The sequence below is a fragment of the Staurois parvus genome, unplaced genomic scaffold, assembly GCF_062004578.1.
Source record: "Staurois parvus isolate SC_StPar_1 unplaced genomic scaffold, SC_StPar_1.0 ptg000226l, whole genome shotgun sequence".
Classification (NCBI taxonomy): domain Eukaryota; kingdom Metazoa; phylum Chordata; class Amphibia; order Anura; family Ranidae; genus Staurois; species Staurois parvus.
This window is the reverse complement of record NW_028318022.1, coordinates 1,420,347-1,441,063: the sequence shown is the minus strand read 5'-3', so window position 1 is coordinate 1,441,063 and position 20,717 is coordinate 1,420,347. Positions and strand designations below refer to the sequence as shown.

The 20,717-nt window shown below is 40.0% G+C and overlaps 1 protein-coding gene across 1 annotated transcript in view; it reads left to right on the top strand.

The window, feature by feature from the left end:
- Positions 1-20,717, top strand: part of MCPH1 (microcephalin 1) — a 417,602-nt gene that overhangs the window by 93,396 nt on the left and 303,489 nt on the right. The gene's annotated exons all lie outside the window — the stretch shown is intronic.

The following is a 20,717-nucleotide window of genomic DNA, read 5'->3' as shown; positions in this document are numbered from 1 at the left end:
TAACATGATCAGTAGGTTTAGCAATATAGGTAGCTGAAGTTGCATTCAGTTTTTGACTTATCTTTTTGCCTTCCTATCAGTAAATTAAGTTGGCTCTTCACATTAAAGAAGCAGCAGAGAGGTGGTATTTTAGCAGCCAAGAACAACTTTTACAAGAAAGCCACTTGTATTTTTGGATCTGCTCATATTTTGGTATCTGGTATTTGTTTTTGTTATATTTGCTTTGAAGAGAAATGCATATTCAAAATTAAAAAAAAAGACTAGTTATTTTCACTTTGTCTGGTCTTTTAGCAACTTCACCTAGTTGGTGTAGATAATTTTTCTGGCCAATCCATAGTTTCCCCATTTTGGGCTAGATGAGCATTAAGATCAATGGCATTGTATTCCTATGGCATGTCAGTATGTGAAACCCCATTATTTGTCCATTGAAAGATGAAAGGTGTGATAACAAGTAGTGTCAATATCCCTATTGAGACAAATATGGAAAAACCCCTCTTTTTGTGGGACTTTAAAGGTACAAACGGAACCAATAACTTCATATCAGAATAAATGTAATAAACAATGTTTTATTATAACAAAAGATTAAAAACGACACAGAAAAATGTGGTGGGAATACATTATACAGCTGTCATATTGGATACAAGGAGCAGGAAACAAATCATGCATGCACTTGATGCGTTTCGAGACCTACAATAATCTCTTCTTCAGAAATACTTAAAACGCATGACACATAGCCCCTCATGGGGGCGAAGAACATGAGAAACAGCCAAATGGTTAAAATCATAGGCGAAGTAGATATGGCAATATTTCCAAAGACGTTTCAAACAGATGAAGATAAAATGAAAAAAAAAAGGAAACCAGGATGCTGCCCAACTCGCCTCCAAGAGAGGAGCCACTTTCATGGTCCCAGAGGGGCAACCATAAAGGATGCTCACTTCCACATGGTGACTTTGAGAATGGTAAGATGACAGATAGTACTCAATGATAAGTATTAATATATTGTAAAGAGTCCTAATACAAAAAGGAAGTTCTTTGGTAATGCTGAATCAAATCAGAGGAGATTGTGTGAAACCTGTTCGATGGCTGCACATGCAAGTGGGCAGCATCCTGGTTTCCTTTTTCTTTTCCTTTTTATCTTCATCTGTTTGAGAGGTCTTTGGAAATATTGGCCACATCTATTTCACCTATGGTTTTAACCATTTGGTGATTTCTTATGTTCTTCGTCCCCATGAGGGGCTATGTGTCATGAATTTTAAGCACTCCTGAAGAAGAGATTATTGTAAGTGTCAAAATGTGTCAAGTGCATGCATGATTTTTTTTCCTGATCCTTGTATCCAATGTGACAGCTGTGTCATGTATTAAAGCCACATTTTTCTGTGTTGTTTTTAATCTTTTGTTATAATAAAACATTGGTTCTGTTTTGTTCCTTTTAAAGTCCCACAAAAATAAGGTTTTTCCATATTATTTGATCATTGAGATTATGGTACTTTTTTTTTTTTTTATCCTGTTGCTCTTCTGCCTACATTTTTGGTGTGACAATCATCACAATACAATATCATGAAGGTGTGGGCTATTGGCATATGGTGATTGTGGGGATTACCAAAAAGCTATGGTATCGCAGGATAGTACGTAGACAGTATCAGCCAGATCCTGGGCCACACCTATGGGAATGGGCGTGTGCTGATCTGCCTCGCGCCGCACACAGTTACACTACCGGGAATACCACTGTGATCAGCTACCAATACTATTACCTACATGGGGTCGCTCTGTCCAGCTCGGTTCGTTCGTTTGGAGGACATAGATGATCCGAATATCCAGATGTACGCCAAGTCGTCACAATCTTATTACGTGAAGTCTGCCATTTCCCTGGAGTGGTGAAAGCCTGAGGGCACAATTTTTTTTAGCGGCAATGGCCATATCAGCAATTTATTGAGCACTTCTCTACACATAGTCCGATGTTTCACTCTGACGTATAGTGACCCCATAATGGTCAATGCTGACTTTGGATACTATTTTTGTAGCAATAGTGATTAAACTGGACTGAGTTTACTATACTGGATCACATATCCTTCAACTTTTCAATATTAGGCTATCCAAGCCTCTACTCTAACTGGAATAACATGAGATCAGTATATCTAGGACTGAATGGAACTCATTTGTCTCATCATCTTGGAGCTATTAATCTTCAATTTTCATTTTCACAAGACTATTTGCCTTTACTTCCAGTGGGGAATTAATGTCATCTATGTCAACATAGTGATTAGGAGATAATCTAATCACCGACACCTGGGCTTAGGTTAAAGGGGCATTGGCCCTTATTGTTTTATCATACAATATTGACATTACTACCAATTGATGGTAATTGAAGCTGGATGCTTTAATTGTCTTTAATCCACATGTGGTTCAATGAAGTGGATTTTTTTGAATGACCATACCACCTAATCATTCAATGTGCAATATTTAACTGTGAGGTCAACGTTTACAATTTTTTGTGATTGCCATTCCCTACAGGGATAGTTTGTGTCAACCTATATAGTAATTACTGTGAGGTGTCTTATTGATGTGGCTAATACCAACAATTTTTGTGACTGCCATTTTATATGGGAGGTAAACTGATAACCTGCGGGTACATATTGGGTCAATGCAACGAGTAAATTGCCCCAATTTTTTGTTCATTTAGAAGTGCCTGAATCCATGGTGGACCTTGTCCTTGTTGGAGAGTGGTTTCAGAGTCTTGGGTTTTGACACACTGACCAAGTGGCTAGTTCACTATTCAAGACTCTGACCTATTGACCCCCATATTATGCTCACATAAGACGTAAAGTAGTAGTACTATGTTATATTCTGAGTAAATGTGGCCCGGGCCATTTTAAAGTGATAACGTTATCCATTTTATTGATGTGAATGGAGGATCCTTTGACCTAATTAAGTCTATTACCAAATTTTTGTGAAGTATAATAAAACTATTGGTTTTATTTACACCGCTGTTGGTTCTCTTTTAAACTACTGGTTTCTGAGGGTACTCTATGCCCTCTACTGTTTTTCAAAGTGTGTTGGGTTTCTTGAGGACCCCACCTTAATTTTCTCAAGGTGAGTCGGTGAATACCATAGCATTGAACCTGAGGGCTCCCTAATTAGGGAGTGGTAATAATAAAAAATGTAATATGTAGGTTTTATCTTTTGAGTATTCTATACAGTAAATATGCAAGCTGCCATTGCTGATTAACTTTTGAATGTACCATTGGCATGGATTTTTTCCTTGTCCTCATACTTAGTTGGTGAGTCACTAACCGGGACAAGCATATGCAGGTGACCCAACTCTTGGCTGACTGCATACTTTTTTCTGGTCGGTGACTCCGTAAATAAAGTAAGGATGAGAATGCCAGAGCTTGGACCTTTAAGCTGGATTTACACCTACTGTATGAGTTTTTTTCTCAGTGAAATCTTTTCTATTAAAATCAATAGAAACACATCAGACCACATCAGTGTGCAATAATGTGCATTGCTTCACATTGCTTTAAATACATGCTACAAAGTACTTTGTATGCAATGTCACCATGCCTCATAACACATTTACCTGGTTCATGACGTACACTGATGTCTTAATACATACATTGAGATGCATTATGCTGCTTTTCTATTGATTTCCAAGGAAAATACATCAAGCAATGCAATTGTATAAATCCAGCCTTAAGCAGCTAGCAATGGCAGCTACAAAATTTTCAAGTTGACTGGTTTTTTTCATTTGTGCTACTAAATTCACCAGCAATTAATCACCAACAGAAGGAACAAGTAGCTCCCTATAGTATAAGCTACACAAGTGTGTAGTGGCAATTGATTGCATAATGTTCTAATTGTTTCTATATAATACTTTCACCATTTATTAAATTTGTGTACAGATTAATTGCTATTCATAGTGATTGATAACAATTTTAATAGAGCGATTGAGCTAAAAATCAACCATACTAATTGCATATAATGGCCCTGATGGATTTATCCTTCTAATAGTTTTTGATTTTTTTTTCCACATCATATCTTTGCAAATATTTGCACATGGTTTATTCTTTTTTCACAGTTTTTTCACATACACTTGTCATGCAAATTTTATGTGCAAAAGTTTTCTCATGGAAAAAAAATTCTACTGTAAATGTATCTTCAGATTTTTTTTGTTTTTAGCAGAGGGAAAGGTATTTTCTTGAATGAGTATCTCTGTGAGCAGCGCAAAAAGTGGTTTTGATTTGTGTAGATGTTGAGCCATTGGAGGAAGTGTTGCTAAAATACACTGTCTAGAAAGGCATATAATGCTGGATCTACTAATGCCAACTCCTCAAGTGTTTATGGAATGTAAAACTGCAGATGATCTGTTAGAAAGAATTTTATGCTTGTATAGTTGCTATACAAATAGGATTTCTAGGATGTTTGCATCACAGGACATAGGAACATAAAATGTGCATTTAGATTTTTTTTTTTTTACAAAAGGTGAACTTATCCTTTACGTGTACTTAGAAAATCCTGCGCAGTGGTATGTGTACCAATTTCAAGGCTGCCGCTAGCAATAACCACAAATATGTATGAACGGGAAAGTCAGACTGCTTCGCTGCCAAAAAAAGTGCTCCTTGTGTGAAATTCTACAATGTACCTCCATGTGCACTGCTCTAGTAATGTGTTCTTCTTCCTATGCTTTTATAGTGAATGTACTGTGGTGCTCTCCACTAAGGATGTGCCTCTAAATGATACCAATGGTGCATATAATAAAGAAACCTTTGGGAGGGGAACTATAATTTTCCCCCCCCCTTTTTGGAAACAATTTAATACACAATAGGGCATATAATTGGGGCTGTATAGCACCTCCCCCTATAATGCAAACTAGTGCACTGTAGTGAACTTATGTGTAATTGCCCTTATAGTGATACAAACTGAAAACAAAACAAAATGAAATAATGCTTGTAAGTAAAAGCCCAGTTGTTGCGGGGCACCTTTAATCCTCTAAAGATTCAAAACTTCATAAAGTCAAGTACTGATGACAATAGGTGGTCTTGTCAGCAAGCCAGATAGCAAACCAAACAAACAATACAAATAAAATCTGGGTGCTGCGAAGCTCCTTGCTCATCCAGAATTTAAAAGTTCAGAAATGCAAAGTGACACTGGTGACAGTAGGTGGTCTTGTCAGCAAGCCATTAGTGATAAGTGTTTCACTCGTGCTCCCCCTCTAGAGCCCCATTCACAGCAATGTGTTGACCACTTGTATGGAGGTAGGTCAAAGGCGCTTTTGGGTGCTTAAACTTGCCCCAGAAGTAATATCTCCTAATGCTCTTTGGCAACCACTGCCTTTGAGCCCGGGATCCTCTTCTGGGAAAAACGACCGTGGAACTCCTCATCCACATTAAAATGATCAAAGAGAGACTTCCATAGCGTTATACTGCATTTTATTGTGTAAAATCATTAAAATCACACTTACATTTTTTCCATATATATGGCGCTTTAAAATCAAACAGGTCATCAGAGATTAGTGTGGACCAGATAAGATGCTGTTAGTCCTTCCCTACGTGTTTCGTCATGTGACGTCATCAGGAGAAGAGCTAAAGTGCCCCCCTGGTTATATATACCCCACAAAATCTTGATATTGATCGATATTAATTGGCGGTTGCCACTTTGTTGTTGTCCTGCCAGCCGGCATATTGTGGTCTGTTTCCTTGTTGCTGCCATTTTATTGTAGTCTGGGCATTTGCAAAAAAAATCTTAATCAGGTCAGACTCTAGGCAGGCTACTCCGACCATGCCAAGCTCCCAGCCCAAACGGACCCTGCCCTGAGAAATTGACAGTTTCACTGCACCAACAAATATTATATCCAGGGTCCAAAAGAAGATTACGGCGGTCGTCATGACAACCACACAGCCGCCCAGTTACATTACTGGTACTAGCGGCCGTCATTTTGTTGTAGTCCGAGCGTTTGCAAAGAGGTCTTATTCAGGTCAAACTCTAGGCAGGTTACTCCGATCATACCAAGCTGTCAAGCTCCCAGCCCAAAATGGAACCTGCCCAAAGTAACTGACAGCTCCACTGTACCACCAAAGACATAACACGGCGGTTGTCATGACAACTACACGGCCATCATGATATTGTGGTCAGTGGTCAACTATGACAGCTCTAAGTAAACCCTCCCACATGTATAGAAATGTATAGGCAATATGTATGAGTGACCCAGGAGGTCTATTATACATACATAACTCCGGGGAATTGGCCATAAACTAAAATAGGGGTGAAACCCAAGATCTGTCTATACGAAAATCCCCATGTCTCTGCCTGAAACTCCTGTTTGGATCCAAGTATATAAATAGTATATTTAAAAATTGTATAAAATGTAAGATGGGCTACTGGATCCTCCTCGGGTTAATGTTGTGCTCCCGTACCCATTGTGATGATCCTTGCTAAGCACGATACCCAAAGCCGCTATGATGTTGTAGCCATGGTAGCCTCTATGTGTTTATGGTGGTTGCCATGATTCTTAAAATCAGAAAAGGCCATATTGCCTTAATGAGGGGGACCCATATAATCGCATGATAGGAATGATAACAGTGAGGCAGCAAAGGTAACTCGGCATGTCCGAGATTATGCTCAACCCATTCATATGAAATAAACAAATCACATAACCCATAAAGTGGAAAAAAGAAATAAATGATCAAATTACATTGATGCACCCCATGTAAATTACCATGTGTGGTAATTTAGACTCGAAACTAAACCTAGTAAGTTTGAAGCATCATTCCAAAAAATACATCAATGTGGAGGATCTCATCAATAGTTAGAGATAAAACAATTAAGGTCGATATCTGTATTGAGACCTCTTCGTACCATGGATCCCATTTCAGGGATCCACTTGGTTTCATTTTGAGAGATCAAAATGCTCATGTTGCTACCCCTCCAGTGTGACGTAAGTCCAGTATGTCAATGCCATAAAAAATCATTTTACTGGGATCTTTTTGGTGTACCTCCCTAAAATGACTTGACAAACTATGCCTCTTGTAACCTTTTTTTTTTTGTAATATGTTCTCTATTTCTGGTAGAAAGCTGTCTAGTGGTACACTCTATATACTGAAATTGGCATGGGCACTTGATGACCTATGTAACATGAGTGCTTGTACATGTTATGAATGTATTAATTTTATATTGTTTGACTGAGGATTCAAAATGTGTTCACTTCCTTTCTACTTGTTTACTAGTTCTGCATGGTAGACATTTTTGGCACCTATAGAAGCTTTTAACTTCCTGGAATACAAGAACAGTGCACAGAGAGGTGCATTGTAGCATTTCACACAAGGAGCTCTTTTTTTCACACAGCAGCGGAGCAGTCTGACTTATCCTTTTAGTGTACCTCTTTGTGTGTCGATAAGCAGTGCTAACCAGATTTTCATAAAGGCTCTGGACTTAGATCCAAGTTATCTCCTGGACTGCTGTTTTCAAGTTTGATACATTTGCAGTGAAGCGGAGGTCAAGACACTCAATATTAAAGAAGGAAAACTATAGGTGTATCAGAGAAGAAGACTTTGACATCTGGGTAGGCAGCTTGCTTGTATTAAGATCACAACAAACATCACTGTTTTACTACGATCAAATTAAAAATTATAGTCAAAAGCCATTTAATGGGTTCCAGAAATCAGGAATGTCATTGCTGCTAAATGTTTGTACCCATACTCTCTATATTCTGTTAAATTAGATGTTTAATGGTTATAGTCTAACTGAAAGTGTGCATCTCTTGAAAACCCACTAGGACAGCAATGGGCAAACTACGGCCAGCGGGCCGTATACGGCCCGGCGGACCTTTTAATCCGGCCCGCGGAGCTAGGCTCCCGCTAGGCTCCTCTCACAGTCCGCCCTGAAGACCGGTGTAGCATGAAAATCTGTCTCCTATGAGGATCTGTCCCCCTCGACGTATCTGCGCATGTGCCGGAGATCGCCGATCGGCTGCTAATGCCTGAAACTGGCACATGCGCAGATACGTCGAGGGGGACAGATCCTCATAGGAGACAGATTTTCATGCTACACCGGAACGGCGTGGGAACACGGCGAGAGGAACGCGTGGAGCAAAGGTAAGTGAATTGACACAGGGGGGACTTGGGGACTTAATATGGGGGATGAATTAATATGGGGGATGAATTAATATGGGGAATGAATTACTATAGGGGGGATGAATTACTATATGGGGGATGAATTACTATATGGGGATGAATTACTATATGGGGGATGAATTACTATATGGGGGATGAATTAATATGGGGGATGAATTACTATATGGGGGATGAATTACTATATGGGGGATGAATTACTATGGGGGATGAATTACTATATGGGGGATGAATTACTATGGGGGATGAATTACTATAGGGGGGATGAATTACTATAGGGGGGATGAATTACTATAGGGGGGATGAATTACTATGGGGGATGAATTACTATATGGGGGATGAATTACTATATGGGGGATGAATTACTATATGGGGGATGAATTGCTATGGGGGATGAATTGCTATGGGGGATGAATTGCTATGGGGGGGATGAATTACTATATGGGGGATGAATTACTATATGGGGGATGAATTACTATATGGGGGATGAATTACTATGGGGGATGAATTACTATATGGGGGGTGAATTACTATGGGGGATGAATTACTATATGGGGGATTAATTACTATGGGGGAATATTACTATACTTACTATGGATGACACATACACATCATTCATCTACTCTTGGTCCGGCCCCGGGTTCAATATATGAACCCATTGCGGCCCTCAAGTCAAAAAGTTTGCCCACCCCTGCACTAGGAAGTGAAAGCATCTAGGCGAGTAGAGAAGCTTGGATTGTAAGTGTTTTGGCTTGTTACTAGATGGGAGAGCCACAAAAAGCGCCTACCTTGTTAAATCCTCTTATTTATGCTGTAGTGTTTTCTATACCCATTCATTTTGAGTCAAAGAATAGTGTTGACTAGGTTACATGTATTTGTGAATACACCCCATTCCTTGTAGGAGTATTTACATATATCCAGCTCAGTGGCGGACTGACCATTTGGAAACTCGAGCACTGCCCGAGGGCCCAGGGTCAGTAGGGGGCCCCATGAGATGCCCCTGGTACCTTTTTTCATAGGCTTTTTTGAGTTCGGGCAAGGACACAGGGGCCCCATGATCCCCTATTGCCTGGGGGCCCCATGAGTTGTCAGTCTGCCCCTGATCCAGATAGATCTGAGAGTTCCTACACAAGAGGTAGTTCCATCTGCAATATCCATTTATTGATAGAGGTACATAATATATACAAATTATACACTACACAGTATTTACAACTCAATGTACAGTTTAAGTTTCCTGACTTATATGTTATTTACAATTTACCCACAAAACCATGTTTAAAATACAATGTACAATACAGGTATGAAGTTAGTTTACCTCTCAACTTCAGGTCTAGTCATCCTGCCTGCTGTGTTTCCCATCACAAAAGAGCCCCAGCTGGGTGACCAGGCCTTATATCCCCCCTCCTTTCTGTACTGTGGCTAATATGATGCTCATTAATTGGACACTGTACCTAGAAAATGTATATTGGGCACAGCCTGATTGGAAGTTCACAGAAGGTTGCTGTTTACCACTCATGTGAGATGTTCTAAGGGGACAACAAAAGGCCAGAACTTGTATAGTGGAAAACCCTATGTATATTTACACCAGTATGGAAGCTAGAAAGTTTTGATGCTGCAAAAGACTCCATGGTTTAAATACTGTATATTTCCATCTAACTAAAATATACTTGTAATTTTATAACATTTACATCTGTTAATGGAGATTTCACATAAACTCATTATCTAACAATAGTAAATAGCATTTCCTCCATTCTGTAATTCTGTATTTAAGATGCATGTGTATTCCAGTAAATACATACACGATACCCTATACTTTAATTGGTTCTTCCAGGGAAAGTATTTACAGCTACGTTGCCCATTATCAGAATTTCTCTGCATACCTTATGCATCATTCACATATGAGTATGTTCTGCACGGAATGCAGGTCTTTTGCTGGCAGAGTTAGCAGAAAATCCTGCAGAAAATACGTGCCCAAAGTACGCGTACGGCATTTAGATGCTTACAATTAATTTAATGTCTCTATGCTTCTATGTGTTTTCATGTGTGCATACATGAAAAATCTACAGATATGTATGGCTCCGAAAGCGGCTGTGTCCTACTTTTTTTTGTTTGCCACTAACCACAGTGCACATTTTTGTTTGTAAATGCAGTTCTGTGTATGGCCCCATTGATTCCTATAGTGCTGCATTTATGTAGATACAAAACTATACACTCTATACATTTAAAAGTGGCATTTTAGATGCCTGTGTAAATGAGCCCTAATACTTGGGTAACACTGGGCAATGCTACTGAATTGCAGAACTTTCTTTGTCCACAAGATGGCGATGCCAACTATGCCTTGGCTGACTATGATTGGGCTTTACGAGGTTGCACAGGAGGAGGAAGGGCAAAATAAATGTAAAAGTCCAGAAGAAGTGGGGTAGTTGGGGAAAGCGTGCCAACTTGAGAGGAGAGACAGCTGTGCTGGGCCAAGCCATGCTGAGCTGTGCTGTGTTTCAAGCTGTGCAGTGCCCAAGTTGCTGCTCTGGACGCTGGAACCAGGAGGCTGGTCCGGAGAAGGGCTGGTGATCCAAGACATCTGCATCCAGAATCTGAGAGTCGCCATCAAATCGTTTACTGTCTGCAGTGCCACTGAACAAGTCCCCACCAGAGCTCTTATTGCCATCAGAGAACTGCCTCAAGAGGAATCTGCTGAGAGGGTTTCTGACCCGTATCCCAGTTATAACCACCTGTAAACGGTTTCCCAGCCCAAACTGAGCCATTTCCTGTGTACTGACATTCATTACCTAGTGATTTATCACACCTGCTGCTGCATCTATCGCTAATCCTTGGCCATTAAAGCATACCGAGTGCATAAGGCCATTGATACTTCAGAAGGCTGACTGTACTTTGCTTCCCACATGACGGCCATTGCTGTATAACAATCTAATCCCTCTTGCCCCAGCTGCTGCCATTGGGCTTGCTTCACTATTTGCAGCTGCTGAAACAAGGAAATTTCATATCTACTGAGCTCAACCTGTATAATATACAATGGTTTAACGTTACTCTTTGTTTTGTCAACACCACATTGTGCACTAACTATTTTAAAGGGCCCAAAAGTAGCTGGCAGATGCTGTTTTCAAAAGACCTGCCTGAGATACTGTTGTTCTGAGGGCAGAAATAGGTTTCTGTTAAAGTTTAAATGTTAAGGCCTAAACCTAATCCATTTGTTTGAGAACTCTCAGGTGAATTGGCCTGCTCCACCTCTTTGTAATTCTTTTAGGTCAGTTGAGGTGTAACTTCTTATGAGGGGAGCTACTGATTATGCTCCTTATATTACAGCATAAGCTGGCGTTAGACCCTAGAAATACCTCTGCAGGATACTGTACCCTTTGCTGTTGTTTGTGCATTAATTTTTTTTGTGCCAGCTTGATTCATTACGTTTTGTCTCATTAAATTTTGTGACTGCCAATACAGTCTGTTTATCTTCTTAAAAGGTAGTGTGTATAATTCTTGTGCACCTGCCAAGTGTTTCCCTACAAGGTATTCTGGTGCGGTTAGCGAGGGTGAGGCCTAGGGAATGGCTAGATGAGAGCAGAGAACCCAAAATTATTAGTGGCTCCTGTGGAGGTAGTGCTTCACTTGTAGTACTTAATCCTCAGCTTACAGGCCTACTCCATTTCTGTGCAGTTAAGGTGACAGTAGGATCTCTTAGAACTCATTTTAATGAAAAGTGATTATGTAGTATTGCAAAGGTTTATGCAATTTTACATGCAATTTCCAAGCAGCTTGTATATGAGAGTATTGTCAAGTTTGCTTTCAAATGCTTCGGAGTGTGATTTTATAAACTAGTGATGAATTACTTAATAATGGTGTCTGGTATTTATGAAAATGTCCTTTTATTGACACTTTGATATACAGTGTCATGCTTTGTTTCAGTGATACCACAGACAATATTATGGGTGGTTTAGGGAATATCTAGAGGTGTCCAAGAAGCAAAATGACATTTGGGTGATCTCATATCTCTGAGATTCCCACATAAGACTACAATGGAGCCCTCTTATAAAAAAAATAGTAATTGGTCAGGTTATAATAAGCTCTTCCACTCTTTGTGATGAGCTAAATAAGAACAGTTTCCTGACTGTTTTAACACTGTGCCAGAAGATGCCTAAAGGTGGTCAGATCATGACTGTGTGTGACCTCCCTCTTTTGTCTATGTCCACTTTTTCAAACCGCTAAGAATATGAATATACTGTATGATGTTATTGACAAAAAGAACTGGGGTAGACTAGTGCACTACAGTATGCTTGGATGGAAAATAAAAGAGTAAGTAGGTAGTATTTGGCTCCTGCTGCTGTCAGTCAAATCCTATGAGGAGGGACAGGGGTGGGGCTGAGCCTCACTGTTTGTGTCTATGGATGCACACAGCCTGACTTGGGAGCGCACCCCCATGTGTGCCCTCATAGCACACAATGTGCTATGGGGGCATACACAGAAGATGAGGAGTGGAGAGCGCTGGCTGGGGACTCCAGAAAAGGTGGATCGGGGCTGCTTTTGGCAATGCCATTGCACAAAGCAGGAAAGTAAAACCATTTTTTTTAGTTTAATTTAAAAAAAAAAATTGATTTTACAACCACTATCATTTTACAATTTGAAATTTAACAGGCTAGCCATATACTCAATTTTTTTTTTTCCTCAGCCGCTGAATGAAGGAATTTTCATTTACATTTTTATTTGAATATAAAAAATGACTTTACAACTACTTTCATTTTACAATTTGATATTTAAAGCGAGGCTTTACTCTCTCAATTATCATGGGCTATTTCTAATCCTTATGCTGCTTGCATGAGTAAATAGGAAAGTATATCATATTTATCTGTTTTAAACATTTTTTAGCATTCAGTCGCTTCCTGGTTTCCACGTCTAGGAAAATGTCTTCCATCCCAGGAGTCTTCAGGAGGGGTAGGGATCATTCTCAGCTCAGCCCATGCCTGAGCGAATGGCAGATGGATTTCAGGAAGTAAATGCTACATGAATCATCTGCCCTTATTTAAGATGGCCACTGCCAGAAATGCCAGGGGGGGTTTTCAAAATGATTTCCCAGCAAATAAGGCATGGAGACATGGAGGGAGGAGTTTTCTTTGAATATTAAAAATGAATTCTATAGCATTTTCGGTTTGTGGTGCTCCGATGCAGTGCAGTTCCACTTTAACATGCCATGCTCCTATAGCACACAACTTGCTAATGGGACCATATGCAGAAGATGAGGAGTGGAGAGTATTGGCTGGGGACTCAGAAAAGGAGGGTCAGGGCTTCTCTGTGCAACGCCATTGCACAAAGCAGAAAAGTATAACATTCTCTTTTTTTTTTTTATTAAAATAAATTGACTTTAAAACAATTGTATTGAAATGTAACAAGACAGCCGTATACACAAATTCCCTGTCTTTGAATGAATAAGAGAAATCTAAATAGTGTGGATGAAGGAATTTTCCATGCTGGCTATTGTAATCAGCAGCCTGCAGCACCTGTAGTTGCTTGAATACTGAGCAGTGACTTGTATCTGACTGCATGCAGTCACTGTTCAGCCGACAATTAAAATATTGACTTTTGTCAAGCCAGTTGGTGTTAACAGGGCCACCCATACCTCGAATTTCAGTCTACTCAGCAGGAATCGGGCAACATTTGAAAAGTATGGCCAGCTTTAGTTTCAATACTCCTTTCAATAACAATAGGAAAAGACCTTAAGTGATCAGACCCTGCATGTGGCATACATGTGTACAATACTTTCAATAGCTCTTGTGATTATATTTGATTAGAATTTTATTGTCTGCAAGTAATTAGATTCCCGTATTTTAAAGAAAACACTATCTTCTTACAAATCATTCCAGGATGTTCAGTGTGGCACCCTGATTGATATTCACAGCTTGACTTTAATATTTTAGGCAGTTGATGCTGAAACATTTAATTAGCAAAATGTTAGTAGACAAAGAGGCATCACTGGAAACATCTCTCATGCTGTTCCATATCTAGTTTTCATACCCTGCTCTAGCTTGAGGCAGTTCTGCTATAAACAGCTGACAAAGCTCTTTTTTTATGTAAAAGAACCATCTGTATGATATTTTAGTATTAGGCCTCATTCACAAAGGATGCACATTTTCTGGCTCGCGTTTATAAGGATTGCATTTATAAAGGTCTCCATTCTGTTAAATTGAATGAGAAACAGCAGGACAAAGCCTAGTGGTGTGCATCACTTTAGTGAAAATGTCCCCATTGACTTGCAATGCATTGCAAAATGCTGCAAACTGTATCAGCTCTTGCTAAATAAGATTTTCTAATTTGATGATATTAAAAGGATTACCTTTCTATGTCATTAGCGGTTTCTGTAACTGCTAATAGATTCATTTCTCTATTCATATCTGTTTACTCTTTGTGATCCAGAAAATTTATTTGAAATTAATTTATGAGAATGGTAACTATTTTCCCAAAATTTTTCTTAAATCTTGAAGTCAGAATAAACTTGCCCCCTTAGAATTAATTTTTGGCACACTATTTTCTCAAGACTCTTGCACAACTTAGATTTCTCGTATTCAGTAAACTCAGTAGATTCCCCATTTATGCTAAAGACCACAAATGGAGAACTCTACATTGCTGGCTATTGTACTCAGACAGCCCCAGCAACTGCAACTGCCTGAATTCTCAAAATGTCTAAATCTGATTGGATGGAAGCAATTTTCCACCTGGCTCCTTCCATTTTGAAATTGCTTTTGTCAAGCCAGATGGTGCTGACAGACATCCATGGTTGGAATTTTGGCCAATTCAGCAGGTATCAGACAAAAGTCAAGTTGTGTTTTGCCAGTTTAACCTCTTGCCGACCGCGCATAGCCGAATGACGGCTTCACCGCGGCCGGCCAGTTCTGAGTGGACGTCATATGACGTCCTCCCAGAACGCGCTCTCCTGCGCGCCCCAGGGGGCGCGCACCCGGCGATCTCCGTGATCGCTGTGTCCTACGGACACAGCTGATCACGTGATGTGGTGAAAGGCCGATCCCACCGGCCTTTTACCACGTGATCAGCGGTGTCCAATGACACGCTGATCACAGGGAAATGCAAGTGCCGGTTCTCGGCTGCACTTTCCTCACGCTGTCAGATCGTGAGGAAAGTACTGCCGAGAACCGGCAGTTGTCAGAGCGGGGATCGGCACCGATCATCAGGGCACTGATGATCAGTGCCCTGATGATTGGTGCCCAGCAGTGACACCCGCAAGTTCCGCCCAGCAGTGCGCCCACTAGCCCCGCCCACCCGTTCCCAGCAGTGCCCCCACCTGTGCCCAGCAGTGCCCCCACCTGTGCCCAGCAGTGCACCCACCTGTGCCACTCTGCAGTGCCTCCTACCTGTGCCCAGAAGTGCCACCTACATGTGCCCAGCAGTGCCACCCACCTGTGCCCACCTGTGCCCACCAGTGCCACCCACCAGTGCCACCCACCTGTGCCCACCCACCAGTGCTGCCCACCAGTGCCACCCACCAGTGCAGCCCAGCAGTGCTGCCAGTCAGTGCCACCAGTCAGTGCCCAGGGGTTGTGCCAGTCAGTGCCGCCAGTCAGTGCCCAGAAGTGATGCCAGTCAGTGCCGTCTATCAGTACCCATCAGTGTCATCTATCAGTGCCGCCTATCAGTGCTGCATATCAGTGCCGCCTATCCGTGACCCCTAATTAGTGCTGTCCATCAGTGCCGCCTATCCGTGCCACCTCATTAGTACTGCCTATCAGTGCCCTTTAGTGCTGCCTATCAGTGCCCATCAGTGCCGCCTATCAGTGCCCATCAGTGCCGCCTCATCAACGCAAATCAGTGAAGGAGAAAAAATACCTGTTTGAAAAATTTTATAAAAGAAACAAACTTTTTTTTTTTTCAAATTTTTTGCACGTTTTTTAATTTATAGCGCAAAAAGTAAAGCGCCCAGTGGCGATTAAATACCACCAAAAGAAAGCTCTATTTGTGAGAAAAAAATGATCAAAATTTCATATGGGTACAATGTTGCATGACCGCGCAATTGTCAATCAAAGTGCGGCAGCGCTGAAAGCTGAAAATTGGCCTGGTAAGGAAGGGGGTATAAGTGCCTGGTAGGCAAGTGGTTAAGGAATGCAAACACTAGCTTTTATTATTGCACCACCAAGATAGTGATGTAGCAATATTAAAAGTAAGTCTTCCCATTCTGCTATTATCTTGAAAAAGACCATGGTACAGCAATATCATTTTTAAAGAACAGAGAAGATAGGAATTTGCAATAATGTTTGCTAACATATTTACAGCATATATTTTAATTGGAATTTTTTGGAAGATGGTAAAGTGATAGCAGACAAATGTGCATAACATTCTTTTTTAGACTACCTTCCAAGTGCCAAAATTGGTGAGAGAATCTATGCATCAGATTAGAGAACCACTTGTGAAGATTTGAAAGCAGTAATAGTTGAGGCAGTGTGCCAACTTTGTAGTTGCAAGGCACATATAGGGACTTTTTGGTGCCTGCCTTTCATATTTGCTATGATGTTACCATCTTTAAACATAATATAAAGAAAATGTAAAAGTTATGATAGCTGACTTCCTCCTGAAATTGTTAGTTGCCCTGCTGCTATACTGACTTTCTGGTTTCAACACTTTCAGTTACCAACTGAAACAATTAGGAGATGATGGAGTCAGAGAGTTTTTATCCTCCTGCTTGTTTCTGGTCTATGACTCAAAGCAAAAGGGCAAACTTGGTGTCCAGACAATTTTTGTTAAGTCAGCAATGGAATTCTTCATCGTCAAATATTCCACATGCCGTGGCTGGTGAGTTGCACACTCCATGATCACATCTTAGGTCCCAGCTCAGTTCATTTCCATCACAGTAATCAATTGTACTAGCAACAGGAACACCGCACACTGAGATCCCAAAAAATAATCTTTGTTACAATAGTTAACAGGAACTATTGTTTTGTGCTAGGCACTGTGCTTTCTCTTAAAGCATTGTACCTAGCGGAAAACATGTCAGAATAGAACTTGTACCTGATGGTTGTTTCAATAAATTTTACATATTGGTGTAATGGTTTATACATAACAGCTTTCCTTTAACTTCACAAAGGATTGACTTTTTAAACATGATCCGTACCTTAAAAATGCAACTTCACCACACACAAGCAGATCTTTGGTCCAATAAAAAAAAGTACTTCAAAATCTCTGCTCCTCTTTCCTTTTCCAACAGGAGTATCTTTAACCAGAATTGATAAGATCACTGTCAGCCCACTTGATATTTAACATATCTAGAAAGAAAGCCAAGCTAGCAAAAGGGTTAATTTACAGCCAGCAGTAGGCAGATAAAGGAGATATATGCACCGTTGAAATTATGCTGGTTTGGGTGTATGTTAAACAATCAGAATTAGCTGGATGTTTATTAAAAAACAATCAAGATCCGTGCTAAAACACATGTGATGGATTTCTTAAAGAAGAGCTTAGAATGAGAGAAGCAAGTAGAAATGTGATATAGCGCTGACTTACTGTATAGTTGCTTTTAAAAAAACACAGAAACTGGCATCATTTCTAAGTTTTTGCTTTATTTGATGGTTGTTGTGGTTGCATAGGCATCTATCCTTTGCACATCATCATAGCTGTTTATTTTGCCAGGTTACAGATGCTGTCCAATCAAAACCGGAATGTTAGGCGCTAAAATATATATATAGTCCAGCCCACTACTTGATCAGTAATCTGATTTGGTATTCTCTTTTGGTTACTTCTTTGTAATTTGATTGGGAAATTTCCAGACACAGCCATAGCAGGTTCTCACAGAAACCTGATATATTAAAGTATACAAGTAAATACTAAGAAGGTCCTCACAAGCACTGAACACAATGAATTCTGCTTTGCAAGGAATTATGACATTACAGATTGAGGCAGCATAGCCACATATCTCAATGTGTAGAGGTCTCTGGAATCAAACTGCAGTGGATTACATAGACTTCATTTTAATATTGCGCATTGCTGTGGTTCCTGGACAACATTTGCAGTTAACTGAGTGTTTTTCCTTGTTGCTTGGAAATGTACTTTAAAGATCTCCAGGATTGTGTAAGAAAAAAAACCCTTGAATGCTGATTATTTCTTGGGTTGTCAGAGAAGGCTGTACTAATTACCCTACTTACATTCCTGTGGCTTCGGCGCTGTCCTATTCTCCCTGGATCAACAAGCTGTGGGCAGTCCCTCTGCTTCATCACATACAATGCAGGACTATTTAACCCTGCTTTGTGCATGGAGGGGGTCTGCCTGCAGCGGAGAGCACCGTAGAGAGGTGGCAGTGCTGGACCAGTCACATAGATGATGGAAACCTGCTTAAGTCAGGAATAAGGTATTACTCCTTATCCTGTAACCCTTAGGTCCCTTTCACACGGGCTCCATTTACATCAGCAAGGGGATCTGTCTACTGATCCCCTGCTGATCAGATGCAGCAGATGACAGGTCCGTGCTCGCTCAATTTATGTGGTGTGGACACTGATTGAGCCAGCTCTGCTCTATGGGCGTCCTGTTCACACCTGACTGCCCTACGTTCTGATTCACCTAGACAGAGGAGGATGGATTTCAGATCCCCTTCTGTTTTTTTATTTTTGTGGACCAGATCAGATTGGAGGTAGGCGGGTGTAAACAGACACAAATCCTGATTGTTCATAGGAGTGAAGGGACCGTCTGATCAGGTCTGCCTGAAAAACTGACAAGCGGACCTGATTGGACCCTTCGTGTGAATGGGACCTTAGTCTTAACGAGCATTTAACCCTTGCAGTAGGGGAGGAAAGCCGCTGCAAGGGCATTTTCTTCAACTGTAAAGTTGAATGTCTGGCAAACAGTTTAACTCACAGATGAATGCATATATGGGAGCTGTTTTGTGTGCTTAAGGTTTTGTATTTGTGACTATCCAGTCTTGTGATCTACACAGCTCTGCTGCTCAACACATCCATCTAGCTGGGCAGGATACCTGATTTGTCTCTGCTGCGGCTAATTAACACTTACAGGGCTCCACCAGACACCCACAATGTGACTGGACAATGAGAGAAAAAGCAGAAAGTGTGCTGTATGTGCTTTTACTTATTCATACAGAATTACTTTCCTTTTCAAATGTTTCCACTAGGTTGTGCTGTTACCTTTGCAATCCAAGATATAAATACAGAGCATAATGTACAATCAAATTTCAATGTTAAACTGAAAAAAAAATAATTGACAATCTTTTTCAACATTTGATACAACCTCTGACAAATAAATTTTTTTTAAAAAATAGAGATTTAATTAATACTTGCTACTCATAGTTACTAATTCATTCTTCATTAAACCTTAATACCCTTTCACTGTCAACTTTTCATTTTGTATAGGTAATTTACTATAAGCTGAATTTTTGGAAAATAACTTTACTCTTTTGCTATCTGTGATGAAGTTTTCTTTTATTGTAGGACATGCTTTTTATTAATCCTGCTCAGTTTAGGGCTCCATATACTGTGTAGATTTATATATTACTTTGACACCTAAGATGGCAGCCACTTGTTTGTCTTATTAGAAAATAAAAAATGATTAGAAAATAAAAAATTACAATATGAGAGGAGGAGTTTGATCATTCCATTTTTGGTAATTTATGAAGTTCTATAAATACAACTGCTTCAGGCTTAGTCCACACAATCAGATCAGGCACTGACAAGTATTAACATTCAGATTATGCCATCAGGTACACTTCCAAATCTGAAATATACTGTATGTTTACTTATTTTGTTAAATTAAAGCTTGACCCCACCCCCTCCTTCCTTCAATGCCTCTATATTGGTAGTTTAATGTGATTAATGACCTTGCATATATTAACAAAGGTTCAACTTTCCTTTCCTAGGAAAGGATGATTCTATTTCTGAATTTACTGCTCCTTTTGAAATGGAGTTTTTATAAATGCAAATATCTTTTTATCTTTCTATTTTTTTTTACTTTCAAGGACATATTTGCAGTTCCCTCAACATTCCCCACATTTTAAGGTGCAAAATATTCTGCTCCTGAACTTTTATAAAGTAATTCTTGCCGTGATTTTATTTAACTACCAGTTAACTTAAATCAGGAAACGTAAAGTGAATCTAAAGATAGAGTACTCTCTACCTTGCCAAATCAATCATTTTGTAGATCTGGCATTTCATAGCCTGCCCCATTAACTGCAGCAGAAGTATGGCTTGGATGGTTGCAAATAGTCAGGCAAGCAGTTTTTTTTCACAGCTCTTTACCCCATCTTTTCTAAATGAAGCCGACACCTACAAGACACTGAAAGAGCACACAATGAATTCCTTCAGTGATTCAACTTCAACTGCACATGGCAATATTTTAAAATGTCTAAAGAGACTCTGCCTACCAATTGCAAGTAAAGTACAGAAAAAGTATTTTAAAAGCTTAGTTGCATTTTTAATTTCCATATTATTATTCTCTTGGAATGTACCGTTGAACTTGTTTAAAAAAAAAAAACTACTCAATTCCCTAGCACAGTCTCTTCTCGCTGTACAGGTCATAACCCCCTCCATTTCTGGGATTGTCATTGTCGGTCCTAGCAGCTCCTCGGCCTCACTCCTCACTTACATAAAA